The sequence below is a fragment of the Cricetulus griseus genome (assembly GCF_003668045.3).
Source record: "Cricetulus griseus strain 17A/GY chromosome 1 unlocalized genomic scaffold, alternate assembly CriGri-PICRH-1.0 chr1_0, whole genome shotgun sequence".
Lineage (NCBI taxonomy): Eukaryota > Metazoa > Chordata > Mammalia > Rodentia > Cricetidae > Cricetulus > Cricetulus griseus.
In genome coordinates this window covers 273,973,202-273,992,802 of record NW_023276806.1, presented here as the reverse complement: position 1 = coordinate 273,992,802, position 19,601 = coordinate 273,973,202, and the positions used below count along the sequence as shown (strand labels likewise).

General features: G+C 44.6%; 2 pseudogenes; both read right to left on the bottom strand.

The window, feature by feature from the left end:
- Positions 1–923: 923 nt before the first annotated feature.
- On the bottom strand, positions 924–9,567 carry LOC118239541 (annotated as a pseudogene).
- Positions 9,568–9,788: 221 nt separating this feature from the next.
- On the bottom strand, positions 9,789–19,046 carry LOC118239540 (annotated as a pseudogene).
- Between the last annotated feature and the right edge of the window lie 555 nt (positions 19,047–19,601).

Genomic DNA, 19,601 nt, shown 5'->3' with positions numbered 1-19,601 from the left:
AGAAAGGAAGGAAGGAAGGAAGGAAGGAAGGAAGGAAGAAAGAATGAAACAAACAAAAAGGCAAAAGTGAGTATCTAGGATGGTGGCATAGGCCCATAACATCAACAAATTCTGCAAGTTCCACAAAAAGAAAAAAACATCATACCCATCCTTGGTTGGAAAACTCAACAAGTCTGAACTTGCTGCAATGCAATCAGGCAGCTTCTGTTAAGATACTTCCCAACTACTAGATGTTGTAAATGACACTGCTGTTTATTTGATGACCGTTTACAGGTCACTTAGAAAGAATCAAAGTCTTAGAGTAATCGTGGAGAGTTTTGGAACTATCTGTATGTCCTCATCCAAATTGGGTAGGAGCCCTGAAGGAAGATTGAGAGGCAACATTAACTGACCTCATATATAAATTACCACCTGATCAAAGGGCGGTGGTGGTGCATGCATTTAGTTCCAGCACTCGGGAGGCAGAGTCAGGCAGAGCTCTGTGAGTTGGAGACCAGATTGGCCTACAGAGCCAGTTCAAGGACAGCCATGAACAGCTAAAGCTACACAGAGAAACCCTGTCTCAAAAAAGCAAAGAAAGATAATTCAGCCAGGTGCTAGTGGAACACCTGTTTACTCTCAGCACTCGGTAGGCAAAGGCAAGCAGATCTCTGTCTGAGGCCAACCTGCTTGACAAAGTGAGTTTCAGGGGAGCAAGCAGTGTTACACAGAGAAACCCTGTTAAAAGGGGAAAAAAGTTAAATGTTAAATAAATATATAATATATTCTTTGCTTCCTTCCTTAGTTTCTTTCTTTCCTTCCTTCCTACCTTCTTTCCTTCAATCTTTCCTACTATCTTTCCTTCTTTCTTCTCTTCTTTCCTTCTTTCTTTCTTTCTTCCTTTCTATGTTTCTTTCTTTCTGTCTGTCTTTCTATCTTTCTTTCTCGATGTCCTAGAACTCCCTTTGTAGAGCAGGTTGTTCTGTAACTCACAGGGATCAACCAGACTCTGGCTTCCAAATGTTGGAATTAAAAACCAGGTCTCCAGTCTGGAGAGAGGGCTCAGAGAATAAAAGCACTGACTGGTCTTCCTGAGGTCCTAAATTCAATTCCCAGCAACTACATGGTGACTCACAACCATCTGTAAGGAGATTTGGTGTCCTCTTCTGGTGTGCAAGCATTTATGGAGTTAATTGTATACATAGTAAATATAAAAAAATTATAAATAACAAAAACCAAATTACTGGGTCTCCTGAAAGAACAGCTAGTGTCTTAACCATGGAGCCATCACTCTAGCCCCTCTACAGACATTCTCAACTGCCTTTAAGCAGGACTGTGTGGTTTAAACAATTTGAGGCATCATGGTTGGCTAAGAGGTTGGGGAGGGAAGCATGCCTGTCCTTGCAGGCGGGTCCACTGAAGCATCCTCTCTGGTTCCTCGGGCCCTTGCCCATCAACACGGACAGTCAACCAAAGGCAGTAGTAGAAAAATGCATTCTCCTGATTCATCAGTTAGGCTTCCTGCATGAGGACTGTGTTTCCAGGGCTCTGAGCTCCTGGGAGGAAGAACTCAAAAGAACAAATCATACCAAGGACCTCATAATCACCAGACTCACACTCCTGAATGTCTTCATTCACCGCATGATCATCCAAAGACCTTTCCTCTGCATTGACCCAGGTCCATGGTGAAGAATGGTTTTAGCAAGGAACACGTTTCATCACCAGTCTCCATGAGCTCCCTGAGAGCAGAAACACTTGGTCCTGCCCCCAGGTGTGTATATTATGGGCCTTTGTCTGTTTGATCTGGGGAAGGACTAAGATTATTAGACCCAGTTTTGCAATAGTAGCACAGGTGCTTTTTATTGCTTTCCTCTTTGTTTTAGTTCGTTTCAACTTTAAAGAATAAGGCAACTGATACTGTCATTGGACTTGCCCCTGCTGCCATCTTCTGACTCCTATTTTTCCTGGGAGCCAAAGGAGAGAAGATAAAATTTAAGGCAATTAGTTCGTCTCTCTTTTACCTTTGTATTAATATGACTGGCAATTATTAAGATGGGCTCTCAACAGAGCCTCAACTAAGCAGCCGAAGATGACTTTGAACTCCTGATCCCCTGACTCTACTGGCAAAGCTCTGGGATGACACCTGGCTCCTCTTCCACCTTGGGAGTTTTCTAGAGCTATACTTAACAGAGAGCAATGAATCTGTGAAGATTTGCTTAAGGATCTTCAGTGGTGCTGGCCAAAGATAGCCCACCACACTTCGACTGCTATGTTGTTTATAATGAAAGTGTGAAAGAGAGTTACTTGTTGGGATTGCCCTCTCCATGCAAAGACAGACAGTTTCAACATCTGCAAATAGGGAGTGAGTTATTGATAACATGTATATTAATGCAACAGACTTGAGCAATCCCTAGGAACTTTTAATATCAATGATATTTTATTAAATTAAACACTGTGGCTGGTCACACATTTGGGAAGCTGAGGCATGACAAGCCTGGACAACAGAGAGATTTTGAGGCCACTCTCCTCTGCCTGACAGCCTGTCTTACAAATATGGGAGGTGACTGTAAAAGGCAAGTCAGTAGCTGAGATTAGAGGTTCACACCTTGCCCCTTAGAACCTGGGAAGGAGAACTGAAAGATGTCTTATGGATCAAGCCCATCCTGCCTTATATATTAATGTCCTTTTAAAAAAGACATAGGCAGCCAGGCAGTGGTGACACAAGCCTTAATCGCAGCACTTGGCAGAGAGAGGTGGGCAGAGTTCTGAGTTTGAAGCCAGCCTGGTCCACAGACTGAATTCCAGGACAGCCAAGGTTACACACAGAAACACTGTCTCAAAAACAGAAAACAGAAAACAAACAAACAAACTAAAAACAGGCTCCTAGGGCCAGGTGAGGTGGTCCACAATATTAATTGCTGGATTTGTGAGGATGGTGGATCTGTTTCCAACTCGGTCAGGTCTACGGAAGAATTTCATTAACCAACATTAAAAAACACAGTCCACTTGAGCCAAATTCTAAGGGTTGTGCCCTAAGAGTGACTCAGCTTTCTGAGTATTAGACCCACCAATTCCTCTTGCTGGGATGTCTGTCCAGGTTATCCTTATATGCCTATCAACATGAACATTCATGTCCAGTTTTTTCTTTAAATGTAAAATTTGGGAATAGCAGGTTCAGTCTGTGCCCTTAGGATCACATGTCACTGAGACCTGTACATGTTGTATGTACTTATTGTACTTATTGCATAGACTTTCTTATGTGACTTGTGGTCTTTCTTTTTGCATTAGACAAAAAGGGGAATTGTGGTGACATATTGTTTGACTTAGTAAAGGCACTGGAGATCTGAAAAGGACAGCACTCAAGCGAATAGCCCTCACCTCTACCAAACTGAAATGGCAATCCTGTCACTAGGAATCCTCAGAAGCCAATACCCTGAGTTCCTGTCTCCTCTCGGCTTATATTCCTTTCTCCACCTAGCCATTATCACTCCTGTCTCACCTCCTCAGTGCTGTGATTAAAGGTGTGTGCTGCCCCCACCCCCGCCTGGCTCCAGAAATTCAAGGTGTGTATCACCAATGCGTGGCTCTATGGCTATAGCTAGCTTTGCATTTTCATCTCCAGTGGCTTTAGTAGATCATAAACAATACATAACACAATGGTGTTTTTTAAAAGTCATTATTCTGGGTGGAGGGTGCAGCTCAAACGTGCAATACTTCCCTAGCACATACAAGGCTGTATGGAGAACCACGGGTAATGGTGTGCAGGAAGCATTATAGCAAGCAGGAAATATTTGCTAGCAAAAAAAGAAACAAAATAAAAAACAAAGGCATGAATCCAGCACAACTCCAATCCTTCTCGGTGTGTATATTTCCATGTGGGAATGTGCAACGCAATGCACGTGCCCGTCAATGCCTAAGGTGTTGGATCCAAAGGAATTGTTTAAGATAAAGCAAAACGTCAATAGAAAAACAAGAAAATACTTAGTGCATCTTACCTAGACTAGAAAGGGCCAACGATGCCCCCTCCCTAAAAATAAAATAAAAACTATACACAAAAAAACGTGTTGGGCCACAGCCACCACCGGGGTCTCTGTGAGTCGCTTGTCAGTCAAAAACCACAGGTGCATCCTGTTTTCTTTTTCTGTCTTACACCCCAGGCCTTGCCTACTGGCATCAATTACATCTGGAGTTTCTCCTGGACCTCTTACACCTGGGGTTTCTCCACGAACTGTTACACCTGGGGTTATCCACAGTGCTGTAAGTGTATATAAGGCTGCTCTCTCCCTGGGAATAAGGTCAGAGAGAAGGCCCTGCAGAAGTGACCGGACGTCTGTGCTGTTAAGTAAATCTCCAGGGTTTTGCTTGATACTCAGGCTTAGTCGTCAAACAGATGCCACGAGTGGAGGTTCCACCGAGATCCAGAAAGAAAGGGGACCCTGAGACAACGCCTTCGGAAGCCCTGCCAGCCAGTACGGAGTTATGAGGTCCATTGGTATGGTACCGAAAGGGTGCCTCAACTCCTGAGAGTGGTGAATTGAAATAGAGAAGCTCTGTCTCAAAGGAAAATACAGAGAAGTTTGAAAGAAACAAGGTACTGGTTGGTATTAAGATGGAAAAAAATGGAAGTCAAAGAAATAGAATAACTAACTGAGCCACGTATAAATGGAAAACAGAGTCTGGATACTGATGCTATTGGGCTGCCTTTGAATGGTTCAATTGTCAAAAGAATAACTGCTAAACTACACATGATTGTAAATGCCTTTGGATTTATTCAACTTATATATTTCAAAAATGCTTTTGGCTCTAAAATGTAGGTAGAAGGACATGATACCAGGGAAATGAATTTCTGCTTTTGTTGCCACATAAATTGAAAAGCTGTGTGTTTCTTCTAGACTAATGTGGTTCGATGCAGCAAGAACCCCTGAAACGGTGTCCCGGGTGGTCCAGCATCTAAGACAGCAGGGACAAGGCAGCCTTGCAGACAATTCCAGCCAGGATTTCTTGGTCTTCATAGGAACTCCATGGTATTTCAGCACCCCCTGACAGCAGGAAGTAGTTTGGAGAGAAAGACACCCATATTCCCAAATATTGTTTATAAAAGTTTGTTTTCATTTAAATGGGGTTGGTTATAAATGGTAAAAACCAGGAATATTAGCCACCTAATAAAGAGAAGTGAGTGAAACTTGAGAGTAAAAAGGCACATAGAGATATGAGACAGAGAGTTACTAGACAGATGATTGTATATTTAATTGGGTATATTTTAATAGCCAGGAGAATTGAAGTAAAAGAAGCAAGTACAGAAGACTTTTGAGTTTAAAAGCTTTGGAAGGTTCCTTCTTTCACAGAAGCCAGCAAGGCAGATATATCCTGGTTGAACTGTAGCTGAGGAAATGAATGGTACGACTGTGCATACCCACAGCACAGCAGGAAATATCTGCCTCTGAACTGGTTATCAATGTAATAGAGACAAAAGACTTCTGGGCCTACTGAGGATCAGCTGGATGAAAAAGAATAGACAGGGCAGAGTGACTGGGATGAGTGTGAAAACTTACAATGTCTCTTCCCCTCCCTCTGTTTTAACTGGTAACACAGAGAGACAAAACCCAATTGTAAAATTCAGGAATAGCTATGAGGCTTTGAAACATTTAGTGGAATCACTCTCACAGGAGATTAGAAATTTGCAGGTTTCCTCAGATCAGAGAAAATGCCGAATTTGCAGATGCGTGGGAGATCACAGCTGAGAAGAATAGAGCCTAAAAACTTCCTGTTTCTCATGAGCTCCTCTCCAGGAAGGGCAATACAAAGATGTAGATCAACAGTTTGGCGAAGCTGCCATCTCATAGCTATCAGCATTTACACTGCTAAGAGAACTTGGAACAAGCTTCCAGCCACTGGGAATTGGACTAAAGGCATTATAAAGAGTAGGCAAGGACCGGAGAAGTTTTGGCAGAATTTTGTCTCCTGGCTAATGCAGGCATCATCCAGGATAATGACAGATACATGTGTTGAATGTTTGATTATTACAGAAGGAGCTTATGAGAACGCTAAGACAGCTTTAGAATCCTTCAGCTCAACTATAGTTGAGCCTACAACAATTAGGCAGCTAATGATGGGGGACACCAAGAGGATCCGAGCCAACCTAAGACAGGACAGTCATGCAGCCTGGGAGATTTCTCCTTTGACCGGTAAGGTTGGCATCACCATCCTGGTCACCTAAGATAAACACTAATTCGTATTTAAAAAGGGGGAGATGTTGGGCCCCAGCCCCCAATCGGATTCAGTTTTGTGCGAGCCCATAACCAGGTGCATCCTGTGTTCTAGTCCTGGCTTACAGCCATGGCCTTGCCCACTGGCATCAATTACACCTGGGGTTTCTCCACTGTGCTGTAAGTGTATATAAGACTGCTTTCCCCTTGGAACAAGATCGGATAGACTCAAGCAGCTCAAGCAGTCAGATGTCTCTGCTTTTAAGTAAATCTCCAGGCTTATGCCCAATACTCAGACTTAGTCATGGTGGGGATGCCACAGAAATGAGCACTCACCTTTAAAGTCACGGTGTGTGTGTGGAGGGGTCCTTCTAAGTCAGAGTCCTTGTCTTCATTCGGTCCAGGTAGCGGCAATGTTGCAGGTTCCCTAAGGCAGTTTCTGATGGTCTCATTCAAATCTGCCTGTGCACGGTGTGATACAGTCCCCTTGTGGACCATTGCTTGGTGTTTGAAGTTCCCACTTTGCAATCCCCACTAAATGCCATTGGAATTGTCCATGCTCAGGAAGAAGAATGTGTCAATAGCTCTGGAAAGGGTGTGTCAGGAGTGGTACCAGGCAACAGTGGTGGCATCTGTTGCACCAGGTTCTTTTGAGCGCCTGTATGCTATTGTGCTCTCTTTGAATTATTTGCCAAGGAAAGAACAAGTGCTAAAATATGCTTGATTTTTAAATGCTGCTGGGTTCACTCGTATATTTCAAAACTACTTTAACTTCATAATTTAAGTAGCAGGATCGTTTCCTTGGGAAAAGACTTTCTGCTTTTGTTTCCACAGAAGGTGAAAAGCTGTGGGTTCCTTCCAGACTAGTGATTTCATGAAGCAAGACCCCCTCGAAGCAGTTCCCAGGTGATCCGGCATCTAAGACAGCTGGGACAAGGCAGCCTCGCAGACCAACCTAGACAGGATTTCTGGGTTTTCTTAGGATCCCCGTGGTATTTCTGCACCCCCTAACAGCAGGAAGTAGTTTGGAGAGAACGACGCCCCTTTCCCAAATATCGTGTATAAATGTGTTTTCATTGAAATGCACTTGGTTGGTTATAAAGGGTGATGACCAGGAATATTAGCCCGATGATAGAGAAGTGAGTGGCCCTTAAGAATAAAAGTGTGTAACTATAAGTTAGAGAAATGAGACAGAAAATTGCTAGACAGATGATTGTATATTTGCTTAGGTACATTTTAATAGCCAGGAGAGGGGAAGTAAAGCAGAAGCAAAGCAGAAGCAAGTACAGAAGATTTTAGAGTTTGAAAGTTTTGAAAGGCTGCTTCCCTCACAGAAGACACCAACGTATGTATGTGTATCTGAGCTGCTCCGTGGCTGGGGAAATTTAAGGTGAGACTTCTCATAGGCACAGCACAGCAGGAAATATCTGGCCCTGAACTGGTTAGCACTTTAATAGAGACCAGAGACCTCTGCTACTACTTAGGTGCAGGTAGATGAAAAAGAATATAGAGGGCACAGAGATTGGGATGAGTGTGAAGCGTTACTCAGTATCTTCACCTCCCTCTTTTTTTTTCTTCTTCTTCTTCTAAGTGTTTTCAAGACTGGGTTTCTCTGGCTTTGAGGATGTCCTGGAACTAGCTCTTGAAGAGCAGGCGGGTCTGGAACTCGGAGATCCACCTGCCTCTTCCACCCAAGTGCTGGGATTAAAGGTGTGCCCCACCACTGCCCAGCCACCTCCCTCAATTTTAACAGGTAACCCAGAGAGGCAAAAACCCAGTGGTAAAATTCAGCAGAAACCTAGAGGCTTGAAACACTTAGTGGAATCGCTCTCACTGGAGATAAGAAATTTGCAGGTTTCCTCAGATCAGAGAAAAACCAGAAAGTGCAGAACAATGTGAAATCACAGCTGAGCAGAATAGAGCCCCAAAACTTCTCATTTCTTGTGAGATGCTTGTCAGGAAGGGCAATTCAAAGATGTAGATCAGCAGTTAGGTTTTAAGATGGCAGCGTATATGCGTGTGCACTGTGTTTGATACAGTCCCCCAGTGGTCCATTGCTTGGTGTTTGTAGTCCCCACTTTGCAAATCCAATTGTAATCCCATTGGAATTTATCTCATTCTCTTTCCTGAGGATGGACAAGAGTTACGGAAAGGGTGTGTCAGGAGAGGTACCAGGCAAGGTTGGCGGTATCTGATGCACCAGGCTCTCTTGAGCACCTAGGTGAAACTGTGTTTTTTCAGCAACAGGCATGTGAGCACATTGGTTAGATGGAGGGGAAGGCTGTGGCAGAGGGTGAGCTTTCTCTCTGATGTTCACCCTGGACTCTACCTGAGCTCGATCTGCCAGGTCTGCAAATGCCTGCCTGCTGGATTCTGTCTTGAACTGGCATGATGGTAGAGACTCCTGTGGCTCAACTTTCACATCCTCCTTGGCTGATTCAGAGGACCTTCTGAATTGTATCTGACAGGAGGAAATAGGGTGTTGTGTTTCAAGCCTGTGTCACTAATATGAGCCACCGGTGTTAATATCTCCTCAAAGGTAGGAATATTTCTCAGCAAAACAGGATCATCATGTAGACCAGACTGGCCAAATCTTTGAAATTTGGATGACATCCAAATGTCATGCATTTTACTGTACTTAGTTGCAAGCTGCTCTTGATTATCATTTTCCTTTGAGCTAAGGACTAGAGGTTCCTTTTTCGGCTTGTCTGTTTTAGGGGTCGTTTTTTGCTTCTTTTCCGTATCTTGTTCTTTGGCTTTGCTGGCGGTCTACTAGGTTTGGTTAGTATCCCTGAAGGTGGTTTCTGTTGTGCCATGTCTTTCTGCTGACTGTGCTTCTGTGTATACTGTTTGCATCCTCTTCATCTTCCACTAGCTGAGCCTATTCCTCGTATTCTTCCTCATCCTGATTTCCGCATCGCCATCCTCCACGTAGCCTTCCACATCAGAGTCGGGGGCCTCCTTGTTGTCCCTGTCGTGGCCATCGAGGTATGTGGCCTGGGTCAGGAGCTTAAATGCATTTTCTCGGTAGTCATTCACCTGTGGGTCACCTCACAGTTAAACAGGTCTAGGCTCTTGAGAATCCCTAACTTCTTCAGTGGCTCTATTGTGCTGAGGTCTTTTATTTTGTGGCCACTTAAATTTAGATGCTTAAGGTTGGGACTTTTTTCTGCCATACTTCAAGGTCCCCTGAGATTCTGTTATGGCTTAGTTCGAGCTGCTTGAGTATGTTCATCTTGGGTAAGTTCGCAATGGAGGTGAGGCCTACAGGGATTGTACTTAAGAATTCCAGTTCTTCAAACTCATCTGTGAGGCGTTTGATTTTTTTCCCTTCAATTGACTGACAGTTGTCCAGGACCAGTTCTTTCACCTTTCGCCTCATCCCCGCAGAGAAACGAATGTGTTTCAAACTCAAGCCATCTCCCAACTCCTAAAACAGACATTTTCACCAAGCGGGAGAACTTCCTTTCTCGGAGTCCCTTCTGAAGAAGCTTTTGAAGAACTCGGGTTACTAAACTGAGGAGCCTGGAAATAAAATACAGAAATTTTGCCGCAAATTTTCTCTGTCTGCAATCCTCAGGAGTTGATGAACGCACTCGTATTCTACATCTGTAGGAACTCGCATTGGGCTCGGCTCCTTCTCTCGCTTTCTCGAGCCTTCTTGCTAGGCATCTCCGACAGCAGCGCAGTGATGTAGGGTTCACACCACTCAGAAGAAGGTGTGTCTCCAGTCCTGCAGAACTGAGCTACAAACTCAGGCTCTAGCTCTACCCACGCTATGCCCGATGGCATGTTCTGACACGCCACTCTCTGCAGCGTCTCCTAAGCACCACAGCAATCTCAGGTGCGCCCAGGGGACTGAGGTCCCCATCCTGGGATCTGGGACTCCCACAGGACTCTGACTGAGCCAGATGCACCGAGGTTGCCACACACACCAGACACACCAACTTTATGTCGATCAGAAGGTTTGTGTCTACAGGTAAACAGTGCACATTTTTCAAGACGTTTGTTACTGTTTGTGCAAACATCGGGGAAGGATTGGTTTCCTGGTTGTCCTCAGAGGGCTGGGAATGTTCAACCTGGGTTAAATTTGCATCAAGGTCTCCCTTGCTTTTACTCGATAACGGGGCTCTCTTGGTTGGCATCACTGCCCCACCTCCATTCCCGTCTTGCTTTTTGTATTCTTCCCTACATTTTCAAGGGCATGTGTGATCCAATCCAATCTCTGCCCTTCTTCCCCATGACCACATTGGATGTATGCCGTGGACTCTGCATACATCCAATGCAGAGTATGGATTGTTTACTGGTTTGTTATCGTCTCTCTGTAAAGCAAGCACAAAAAAATGTCTCCATTACCTGCTGAAATGAGACAACTACTTCCTAGCAGCTTTGCTATGAATCCAGGCAAGCTTGGCGTTGATGGCAAGTCTCCTGAGCCAGTGTCAGTACTTGGGTTACTTCACTGATTTAACTGCTGTGTAATTCATACATTGAATATTCTACTTCTTCCTTTAGTACCAAGTGTAGAGATACTGGTTATTTTTAGTATTGAATATTATAAATATTCTTGTCAAAAACACATGCATACACACAGGGTGGTTGAGTCATGACGTGTGTGCTTCGGGTAGGGTTAGCTTTAGCAGTTCTATTGTGATAAATTGTTGGCCCACAGCTCCTAAGGGGGTCTCTGAGTTGCTTTTCTGCCCATAACCACAGGGGTATCTTGTTTTCTAGTCCTGAATTACAGCCCTGGCCTTGCCCACTGTCATCAATTACACCAGGGGTTTCTCCACTGTGCTGTAAGTGTATATAAGGCTGCTCTCTCCCTGGAACAAGGACCGACAGGGGCAAGCAACCAGATGTCTCTGCTTTTAACTAAATCTCCAGGCTTTCGCCTGATACTCAGATTTAGTTGTGGTGTGGATGCCACACAAATGAGCACTCACCTTTACATTCACAGGGTCTCTTCCAAGTCGGAGTCCTTCTGGTCATTCGCTAAAGGTGTAGCAGTTTTGCAGGTTCCCTAATCGCAGTTCTCAATGGTCTCATTCAAATCTGTCTGTGCTGTGTGTGAAGGAATCCCCCAGTGGTCCATTGTTTGGTGTTTGTGGTTTCCACTTCAAAATGCCAACTGGAAGTTCATTGGAATTAATCACATTCTTTCCTGAGGATAGACAATAACTCTGGGAAGGGTGTCTCAGGAGAGGTACCAGGCAACGAGGGTGGTATCTGATGCACCAGGTTCTCTTGAGCACCTAGGTGAAACTGTGTTTTATCAGCACCAGGCATGTTAGCACACTGGTTAGATGGAGGGGAAGGCTGTGGCACAGGGTGAGCTTTCTCTCTGATGTTCTCCCTGGGCTCTGCCTGAGCTCGATCGGCTAGGTCTGCAAATGCCTGCCTGCTGGATTCTGTCTTGAACTGGCATGATGGTAGAGACTCCTGTGGCTCAACTTTCACTTCCTCCTTGGCTGATTCAGAGGACCTTCTGAATTGTATCTGACAGGAGGAAATAGGGTGTTGTGTTTCAAGCATAATATGTCTCTACTATGAGCCACCGGTGTTAATATCTCCTCAAAGGTAGGAATATTTCCCAGCAAAATAGGAACATCATGTACAACAGACTGGCCAAATCATGAAATTTGGATGACATCCAAATGTCATGTATTTTACTGTCCTTAGTTGCAAGCTGCTCTTCCTAATTGTTTTCCTGTGAGCTAAGGACTAGAGGTTGCTTTATTGGCTTGTCTCTTTAGGGATCCATTTTGCTTTTATCCGTGTTTTCTTCTTTGGCTCTGCTGGTGGTATGGTATATTAGTTTTGTTTGGTTTACCTGAAGATGTGTTCTGTTTGCCATGCCTTTCCTCAGACGATGTTTCTGCTCAAAAGTCTTTCCAGCAAGGCTCCCCGTAGACTTTCAGCATTTTCACTCTCAGGAGGTGTGAGATTGAAATTAATTGCAGATGCCAGCCGGGTTAATTGTGCTGAGCCATCTTCAATTTGACTGTAAGGTGCTTCTTGATCCACCGTCCCGAGATGGCGGATGAGTAATACATCCCCCCACACAAACTTGGGTCTCTTCGGCAGCAGGGGCTTCACATTCACATGATTATAAAGATGCCTGCTGGTTCAGAGTGTGGCACCAGACTTAACATTGAGGCGACACACTGCTTTGGAATCATCAGTGGCGATCTGCAAAACCAACTTAGTATCTGCTCAAAGTTTGGAATATTGCCCAGCAAAACGGGATCATCATGTGGACCACAGTGGCCAAATGTTTGAAAGTTGGATGATATCCAAATGTCATGCATTTTACTGTACTTAGTTGCAAGCTGCTCTTGCTAATCTTTTTCCTGAGAGGTAAGGACTAGAGGTTCCTTTTTCGGCATGTCTGTTTTGAGGGTCATGAATGAAATTTCCAGGTCTTGTTCTTTGGCTCTACTAGCAGTATACTAGGTTGGTTTAGTATACCTTAAAGTGGTATCTCTTGTGCGATGCCTTTCTCCTGGATAGTCTTTGAAACAGGGCTCCACAGTGGACATTCATTATTCCTACTCTCTGCACTAGTGAGATTCTAATTGATGTGGGATGCAAGGTGTGTCAATTGAGCTGCCACATCTTCATTTGAGTATAACGTGCATCTTGAACAAGGGTCAATTTGCCTCCAGCAATGCATTTCCTACTCCCTTCAAGTGTATTGGAAAGTTCACAAGAGTTTGCAAGTAGTCGGTTGGTAGCTGAGCTATCCAACAACTTGATCGTTGTGATCTGGCCATTGAAGATCAGTGTCAGATATCGATTCCCTTGTGAGTTTGTGTCCTGGAGGTCTCTTCTCACATAATTAAGGAGGGCCTTACAACGATGAAGCAGACGAGCTGTCGTCTGATCTGTCTGACTTGGATGGTGAGGAATTCTCAGATGGAGCTTCTGAGAGCTGAGTATGGGCTTCGATGGCTACCACTTGTTCGAGTGTCAATCTCCTGTCTTTTTTTTTTTTTCCATGGGAGGTAACTTATTTATTAGATGTTTGCCATCACATCACTGTCTTACGCTTAGAAAGAAGACTTCCCTCAGACATATGGATAGCTAGTGCACCAACTGGAGTCCCTTTAGTATCCTCCGTGCTTTCATCAAACATTGGTGAAAATTCTCCCATGGGAGAGCAGTCTTAAGTGGTCCTGCTCATCCTGGTAGGTCGAGATAGGCCCCAGATATATGACCTCACTCTGAAAGAGGCATCCAAATCCTCTCTTGTCAGAGGCTGGCTTCGAACTCGCTGCAACATCTGTTGGCCTCGGGCCTGGTGGTTAGGTTCCTGGCTTCCCTCACTCCAAATCATATCCATCAACCACTGCTTGATCACAACTCCCATCAGCAGTGATGGAGTTCATACTGACTGACCCCTCAAACTGTCATGATGTCAATTTAGAGGAATTAATTTCCCAATACCGTGCTGATTTCTTGGAGATCTAATTTGCTGATCATAAGGTTTGTGTCTACAGATAAACATTGCACATTTTCATGACCTTTCTTATGGTCTGTGCAAACATTGGGGAAGGATTGGTTTCCTGCCTGTCCTCTTCGGAGGGCTGGGAATGTTCAAACTCAGTTAATTTTGCATCGAGGATTACAGATGGTAGACCTTCTAATCTATGATTGGGCTGGGGCCTTATCTCTGGGACTTGTAGCCATAAGACTTGTTATCATGTGCTTCATTTGCTAAGGCAACTTAGCACTAGACAAGCCTAGGTTCAATCTGCCACTTGATGGCCACAGAGAATGGCAACTATGGTTGAGCCTACAGAAAAATTAGGCCAAGAATGATGGCTGAGACCAACAGGATGCCAGCCAACCTAAGACAGGGCACACTTTTTAACTTTGGTGATGACTCCATTAATGGGTAAGGTTGGTGTCAAAGTCCTAGTCACCTAAGAAAGGCCCTAATTTATATATACAAAGGGGGAGATGTTGGACCCCAGCCCCCATTGGGTCTCTGAGTTGCTTGTGAGCCGATAACCACAGGTTCATCATGATCTCTAGTCTTGGCTTACAGCCCCGGGATTGCGCACTGGCATCAATTACACCTGGTGGTTTCTCCACTGTGCTGTAAGTGCACATAAGGATGCTCTACCCCGGAACAATGTCAGAGAAGGGCAAGCACTTCAAGCAGCCCAGCCAGATGTCTCTGTTTTTAACTAAATCTCCTCCTGTCAGTCAGATACAATTCATAAGGTACTCTGAATCAGCCAAGGAGGAAGTGAAAGTGGAGCCACCAGAGTCTCTATCATCATGCCAGTTCAAGACAGAATCCTGGAGGTTTCACCTTCTACTCAGACTTAGTCATGTTGTGGATGCCACACAAATGACCACTCACCTTTACAGTCCAAGGGTTGGTGGGAGAGGGGAGCACTTCCAAGTCAGAGTCCTTCTCCAGAGTCATTCACTCCAGGTAGCAGCAATGTTGCAGGTTCCCTAGGGCGGTTCCTGATGGTCTCATTCAAATCTGCCTGTGCACTATATGTGATGCCAGCCCCCAATGGTCCATTGCTTGGTGTTTGTAGTTCCCACTATGCAATCCCAACTGAAATCCCATTGGAATTTGTGACATTCTCTTTCCTGAGGATGGATGCTAGCTCTGGAAAGGGTGTGTCAAGAGAGGTACCAGGCAATGTTGCTGGTATCTGATGCATAGGGTTCTTTTGAGCACCTAGGGGAAACTGTCTTTTATCAGCACCAGGCATGTAAGCACACTGGTTAGATGGAGGGGAAGGCTGTGGCAGAGGCTGAGCTTTCTCACTGATGTTCACCCTGGGCTCTACTTGAGATCGATCTGCCAGGTCTGCAAATGCATGCCTGCAGGATTCTGTCTTGAACTGGCATGATGATAGAGACTCTGGTGGCTCCACTTTCACTTCCTCCTTGGCTGATTCAGAGTACCTTATGAATTGTATCTGACTGACAGGAGGAAATAGGGTGTTGTGTTTCAAGCATAATATATCACTACTATGAGGCACAGGTGTTAATATCTCCTCTAAGGTAGGAATATTTCCCAGCAAAATAGGAATATCATGTGGACCAGACTGGCCAAATCATGAAATTTGAATGACATCCAAATGTCATGCATTTTACTGTACTTCGTTGCAAGCTGCTCTTCCTAATTGTTTTCCTGTGAGCTACGGACTAGAGGCTCCTTTTTTGGCTTGTCTCTTTGGGGGTCAATTCTGCTTTTATCTGTGTTTTCTTCTTTGGCTCTGCTGGTGGTATGGTATACTAGTTTTGTTTGGTATACCTGAAGATGTGTTCTGTTGTGCCATGCCTTTCTCCTGACTATGTTTCTGCTGTAAAGTCTTTCCAGCAGGGCACCGGGTAGACTTTCAGTATTTTCACTCTCGGGAGGTGTGAGATTGAAATTAATTGCAGATGCAAGCTGGGTTAATTGTGCTGAGCCATCTTCAATTTGACTGTAAAGTGGTGCTTCTTGATCTACCATCCTGAGATGGTGGATTTTACACCCGATCAGCAGTTCAAGCTCATTACATTTGAATTGAGGTCTCCCTTGACTTGACCCAGAAGTGGACTTTCTTGGCTGGCATCCACTGCCCTGCCTCCATTCCCGTCATGCTTTTAGTATTCTTCCCTACCTTTTCAAGGGGATGTGTGATGCCCAGGCCTTGCCCTCTGGCATCAATTACACCTGAGGTTTCTCCCATACTTCTTAGCCCTGGGATTACTCCATTGTGCTGTCAGTGTACAGAAGGCTGCTCTCCCTCTGGAACGAGGTGGGACAGATGCACATAGCACACCAGGCCAGACATCTCTGCTTTGAACTAAATATTCAGGCTTTCGCCTCATACTAGAACTTAGTTCTGATTGAGGAGTTTCCATTGATACCAGAAAAGAAAGGGGAACCTGAGAGAGAGCCCTCGGAAGGCGAGCCAGCAAGCAAGGTTTATGAGGGTCGATTCGTAAAGGTAGAGTAAGGAGGCCTCAACTCCTGAGACTTGGATTGGAAATAGAGAAGTACTGTCTCAAAAAGAAAATGAAAATTTTAAAAAAAAACTAGAATAGAAAATGAGAAGTAAAAATCAAATAGGATAATAAAAAAGGAAAATACAGAGTCCACATACTGTATGCTATTGTGCTCTCTTTGAATTATTTGCCAAAAAATTATGCTTGATTTTAAAGGCTGCTGAGTTAACTCATACATTTCAAAACTACTCTGACTTCATAATTTAAGTAGCAGGATCGTTTCCTTGGGAAAAGACTTTCTGCTTTTGTTTCCACAGAAAGTGAAAAGCTGTGGGTTCTTTCCACACTAGTGATTTCATGAAGCAAGACCCCTCAAAGCAGTTCCCAGGTGATCCAGCATCTAAGACAGCTGGGACAAGGCAGCCTCACAGACCAACCTAGCCAGGATTTCTGGGTTTTCTTAGGATCCCCATGGTATTTCAGCGTCCCCTAACAGCAGGAAGAAGTTTGGAGAGAACGACGCCCCCTTTCCCAAATATTGTGTATAAATGTGTTTTCATTGAAATGCACTTGGTTGGTTATAAAGGGTGATGACCAAGAATATTAGCCCCATGATAGACAAGTGAGTGGCACTGAAAAGAATAAAAATGTGTAACTATAAGTTAGAGATATGAGACAGAAAATTACTAGACAGGTAATTGTATATTTTGCTTAGGTACATTTTAATAGCCATGAGAGGGGAAGTAAAGCAGAAGCAAGTTAGGAGATTTTAGAGTTTAAAAGTTTTGAAAGGCTGCTTCCCTCACAGAAGACACCAATGTATGTATGTGTATCTGAGCTGCTCCGTGACTGGGGAAACTTAAGCTGAGACTTCCCGTAGACACAGCACAGCAGGAAATATCTGGCCCTGAACTGGTTAGCACTTTAATATAGACCAGAGACCTCTGCTATTGCTTAGGAGCACCTGGATGAAAAAGAATATAGAGGGCACAGAGATTGGGATGAGTGTGAAGCGTTACTCAGTATCTTCACCTCCCTCTTTTTTTTTTTTTTTTTTTTCTAAGCATTTTCAAGACTGGATTTCTCTGGCTTTGAGGCTGTCCTGGAACTAGATCTTGTAAACCAGGAGGGTTTCGAACTCGGATATCCACCTGCCTCTTCCTCCCAAGTACTGGGATTAAAGGTTGCCGCACCAGTGCCCAGCCACCTCCCTCAATTTTAACTGGTAACCCAGAGAGGCAAAATTCAGCAGAAGCCAAGAGGCTTGAAAGATTTAGTGGAATCGCTCTCACAGGAGATAAGAAATTTGCAGGTTTCTTCACATCAGAGAAAACCAGAAAGTGCAGAACAATGTGAAATCGCAGGAGAGCAGAATAGAGCCCCAAAACTTCTCATTTCTTGTGAGATGCTCGTCAGGAAGGGCAATTCAAAGATGTAGATCAACAGTTAGGTTTTAATATAGCAGCGTTTATGCGTGTGCACTGTGTTTGATACAGTCCTCGATTGATCCATTGCTTGGTGTTTGTAGTCCCCACTTTGCAAATCCAATTGTCATCCCATTGAAATTCATCACATTCTCTTTCCTGAGGATGGACAAGAGTTCCGGAAAGGGTGTGTCAGGAGAGGTACAAGGCAACGTTGGCGGTATCTGACGCATCAGGCTCTCTTGAGCACCTAGGTGAAACTGTTTTTATCAGTACCAGGTATGTGAGCACACTGGTTAGATGGAGGGGAAGGCTGTGGCAGAGGCTGAGCTTTCTCACTGATGTTCACCCTGGGCTCTCCCTGAGCTCGATCTGCCAGGTCTGCAAATGCCTGCCTGCTGGATTCTGTCTTGAACTGGCATGATGGTAGAGACTCCTGTGGCTCAACTTTCACTTCCTCCTTGGCTGATTCAGAGTACCTTCTGAATTGTATCTGACAGGAGGAAATAGGGTATTGTGTTTCAAGCCTAATACGTCTCTACTATGAGCCACCCGTGTTAATATCTCCTCAAAGGCAGGAATATTTCCCAGCAAAACAGGATCATCATGTGGACCACACTAGCCAAATCTTTGAAATTTGGATGACATCCAAATGTCATGCATTTTACTGTACTTAGTTGCAAGCTGCTCTTGATTACCATTTTCCTGAGAGCTAAGACTAGAGGTTCCTTTTGCAGCTTGTCTGTTTTAGGGGTCGTTTTTTGCTTCTTTTCCGTGTCTTGTTCTTTGGCTTTGCTGGCGGCCTACTAGGTTTGGTTAGTATCCCTGAAGGTGGTTTCTGTTGTGCCAAGTCTATCTGCTGACTGTGTTTCTGTGTATACTGTTTGCATCCTCTTCATCTTCCACTAGCTGGGCCTATTCCTCGCATTCTTCCTCATCCTCATTTCCTGATCATCATCCTCCACATAGCCTTCACATCGGAGTCGGGGGCCTCCTTGTTGTCCCTGTCGTGGCCATCTAGGATTGTGACCTGGGGCAGGAGCTTGAACACATTTTCTCGGTAGTCATTCCGGTGGGTCACATCAGTTAAACACGTCTAGGCACTTGAGATTCTCTAACTTCAGTGGCTCTATTGTGCTGAGGTCTTTTATTTTGTGGCCACTTAAATTTAGATGCTTAAGGTTGGGACTTTTTTTCTGCCATACTTCAAGGTTCCCTGAGATTCTGTTATGGCTTAGGTCGAGCTGCTTGTGTATGTTTAACTTGGGTAAGTTCGCAATGGAGGTGAGGCCTATGGGGATTGTACTTAAGAATTCCAGTTCTTCAAACTCATCTGTGAGGCCTTTGATTGTTTTCCTTCATTTGACTGACAGTTGTCCAGACCAGTTCTTTCACCTTTTGCCTCATCCCCGCAGAGAAACGAATGTGTTTCAAACTGAAGCCATCTCCCAACTCCTAAAACAGACATTTTCACCACGTGGGAGAACTTCCTTTCTAGGAGTCCCTTCTTGAAGAAGCTTTTGAAGAACTCAGGTTACTAAACTGAGGAGCTTGGAAATAAATACAGAAGTTTTGCCGCAATTTTGTCTGCAATCCTCAGGAGTTGATGAACACACTTGTATTCTACATCTGTAGGAAATCGCATTGGGCTCGGCTCCTTCTCTTGCTTTCTCGAGCATTCCTGCTAGGCATCTGCGACAGCAGCGCAGGAATGTAGGGTTCACACCACTCAGAAGGTGTGTCTCCAGTCCTGCAGAACTGAGCTACAAACTCAGGCTCTAGCTCTATCCACGCATGCCCGATGGCATGTTCTGATACGCCACTCTCTGCAGAGTCTCCTAAGCACCACAGCAATCTCAGGTGCCCACAGGGGACTGGGGTCTCCATCCTGGGATCTGGGAATCCCACAGGACTCGGACTGAGCCAGATGAACTGAGGGTGCCGCAGGCCAGACGCACCAACTTTATGTCGATCAGAAAGTTTGTGTGTACAGGTAAACAGTGAACATTTTTCATGACGTTTG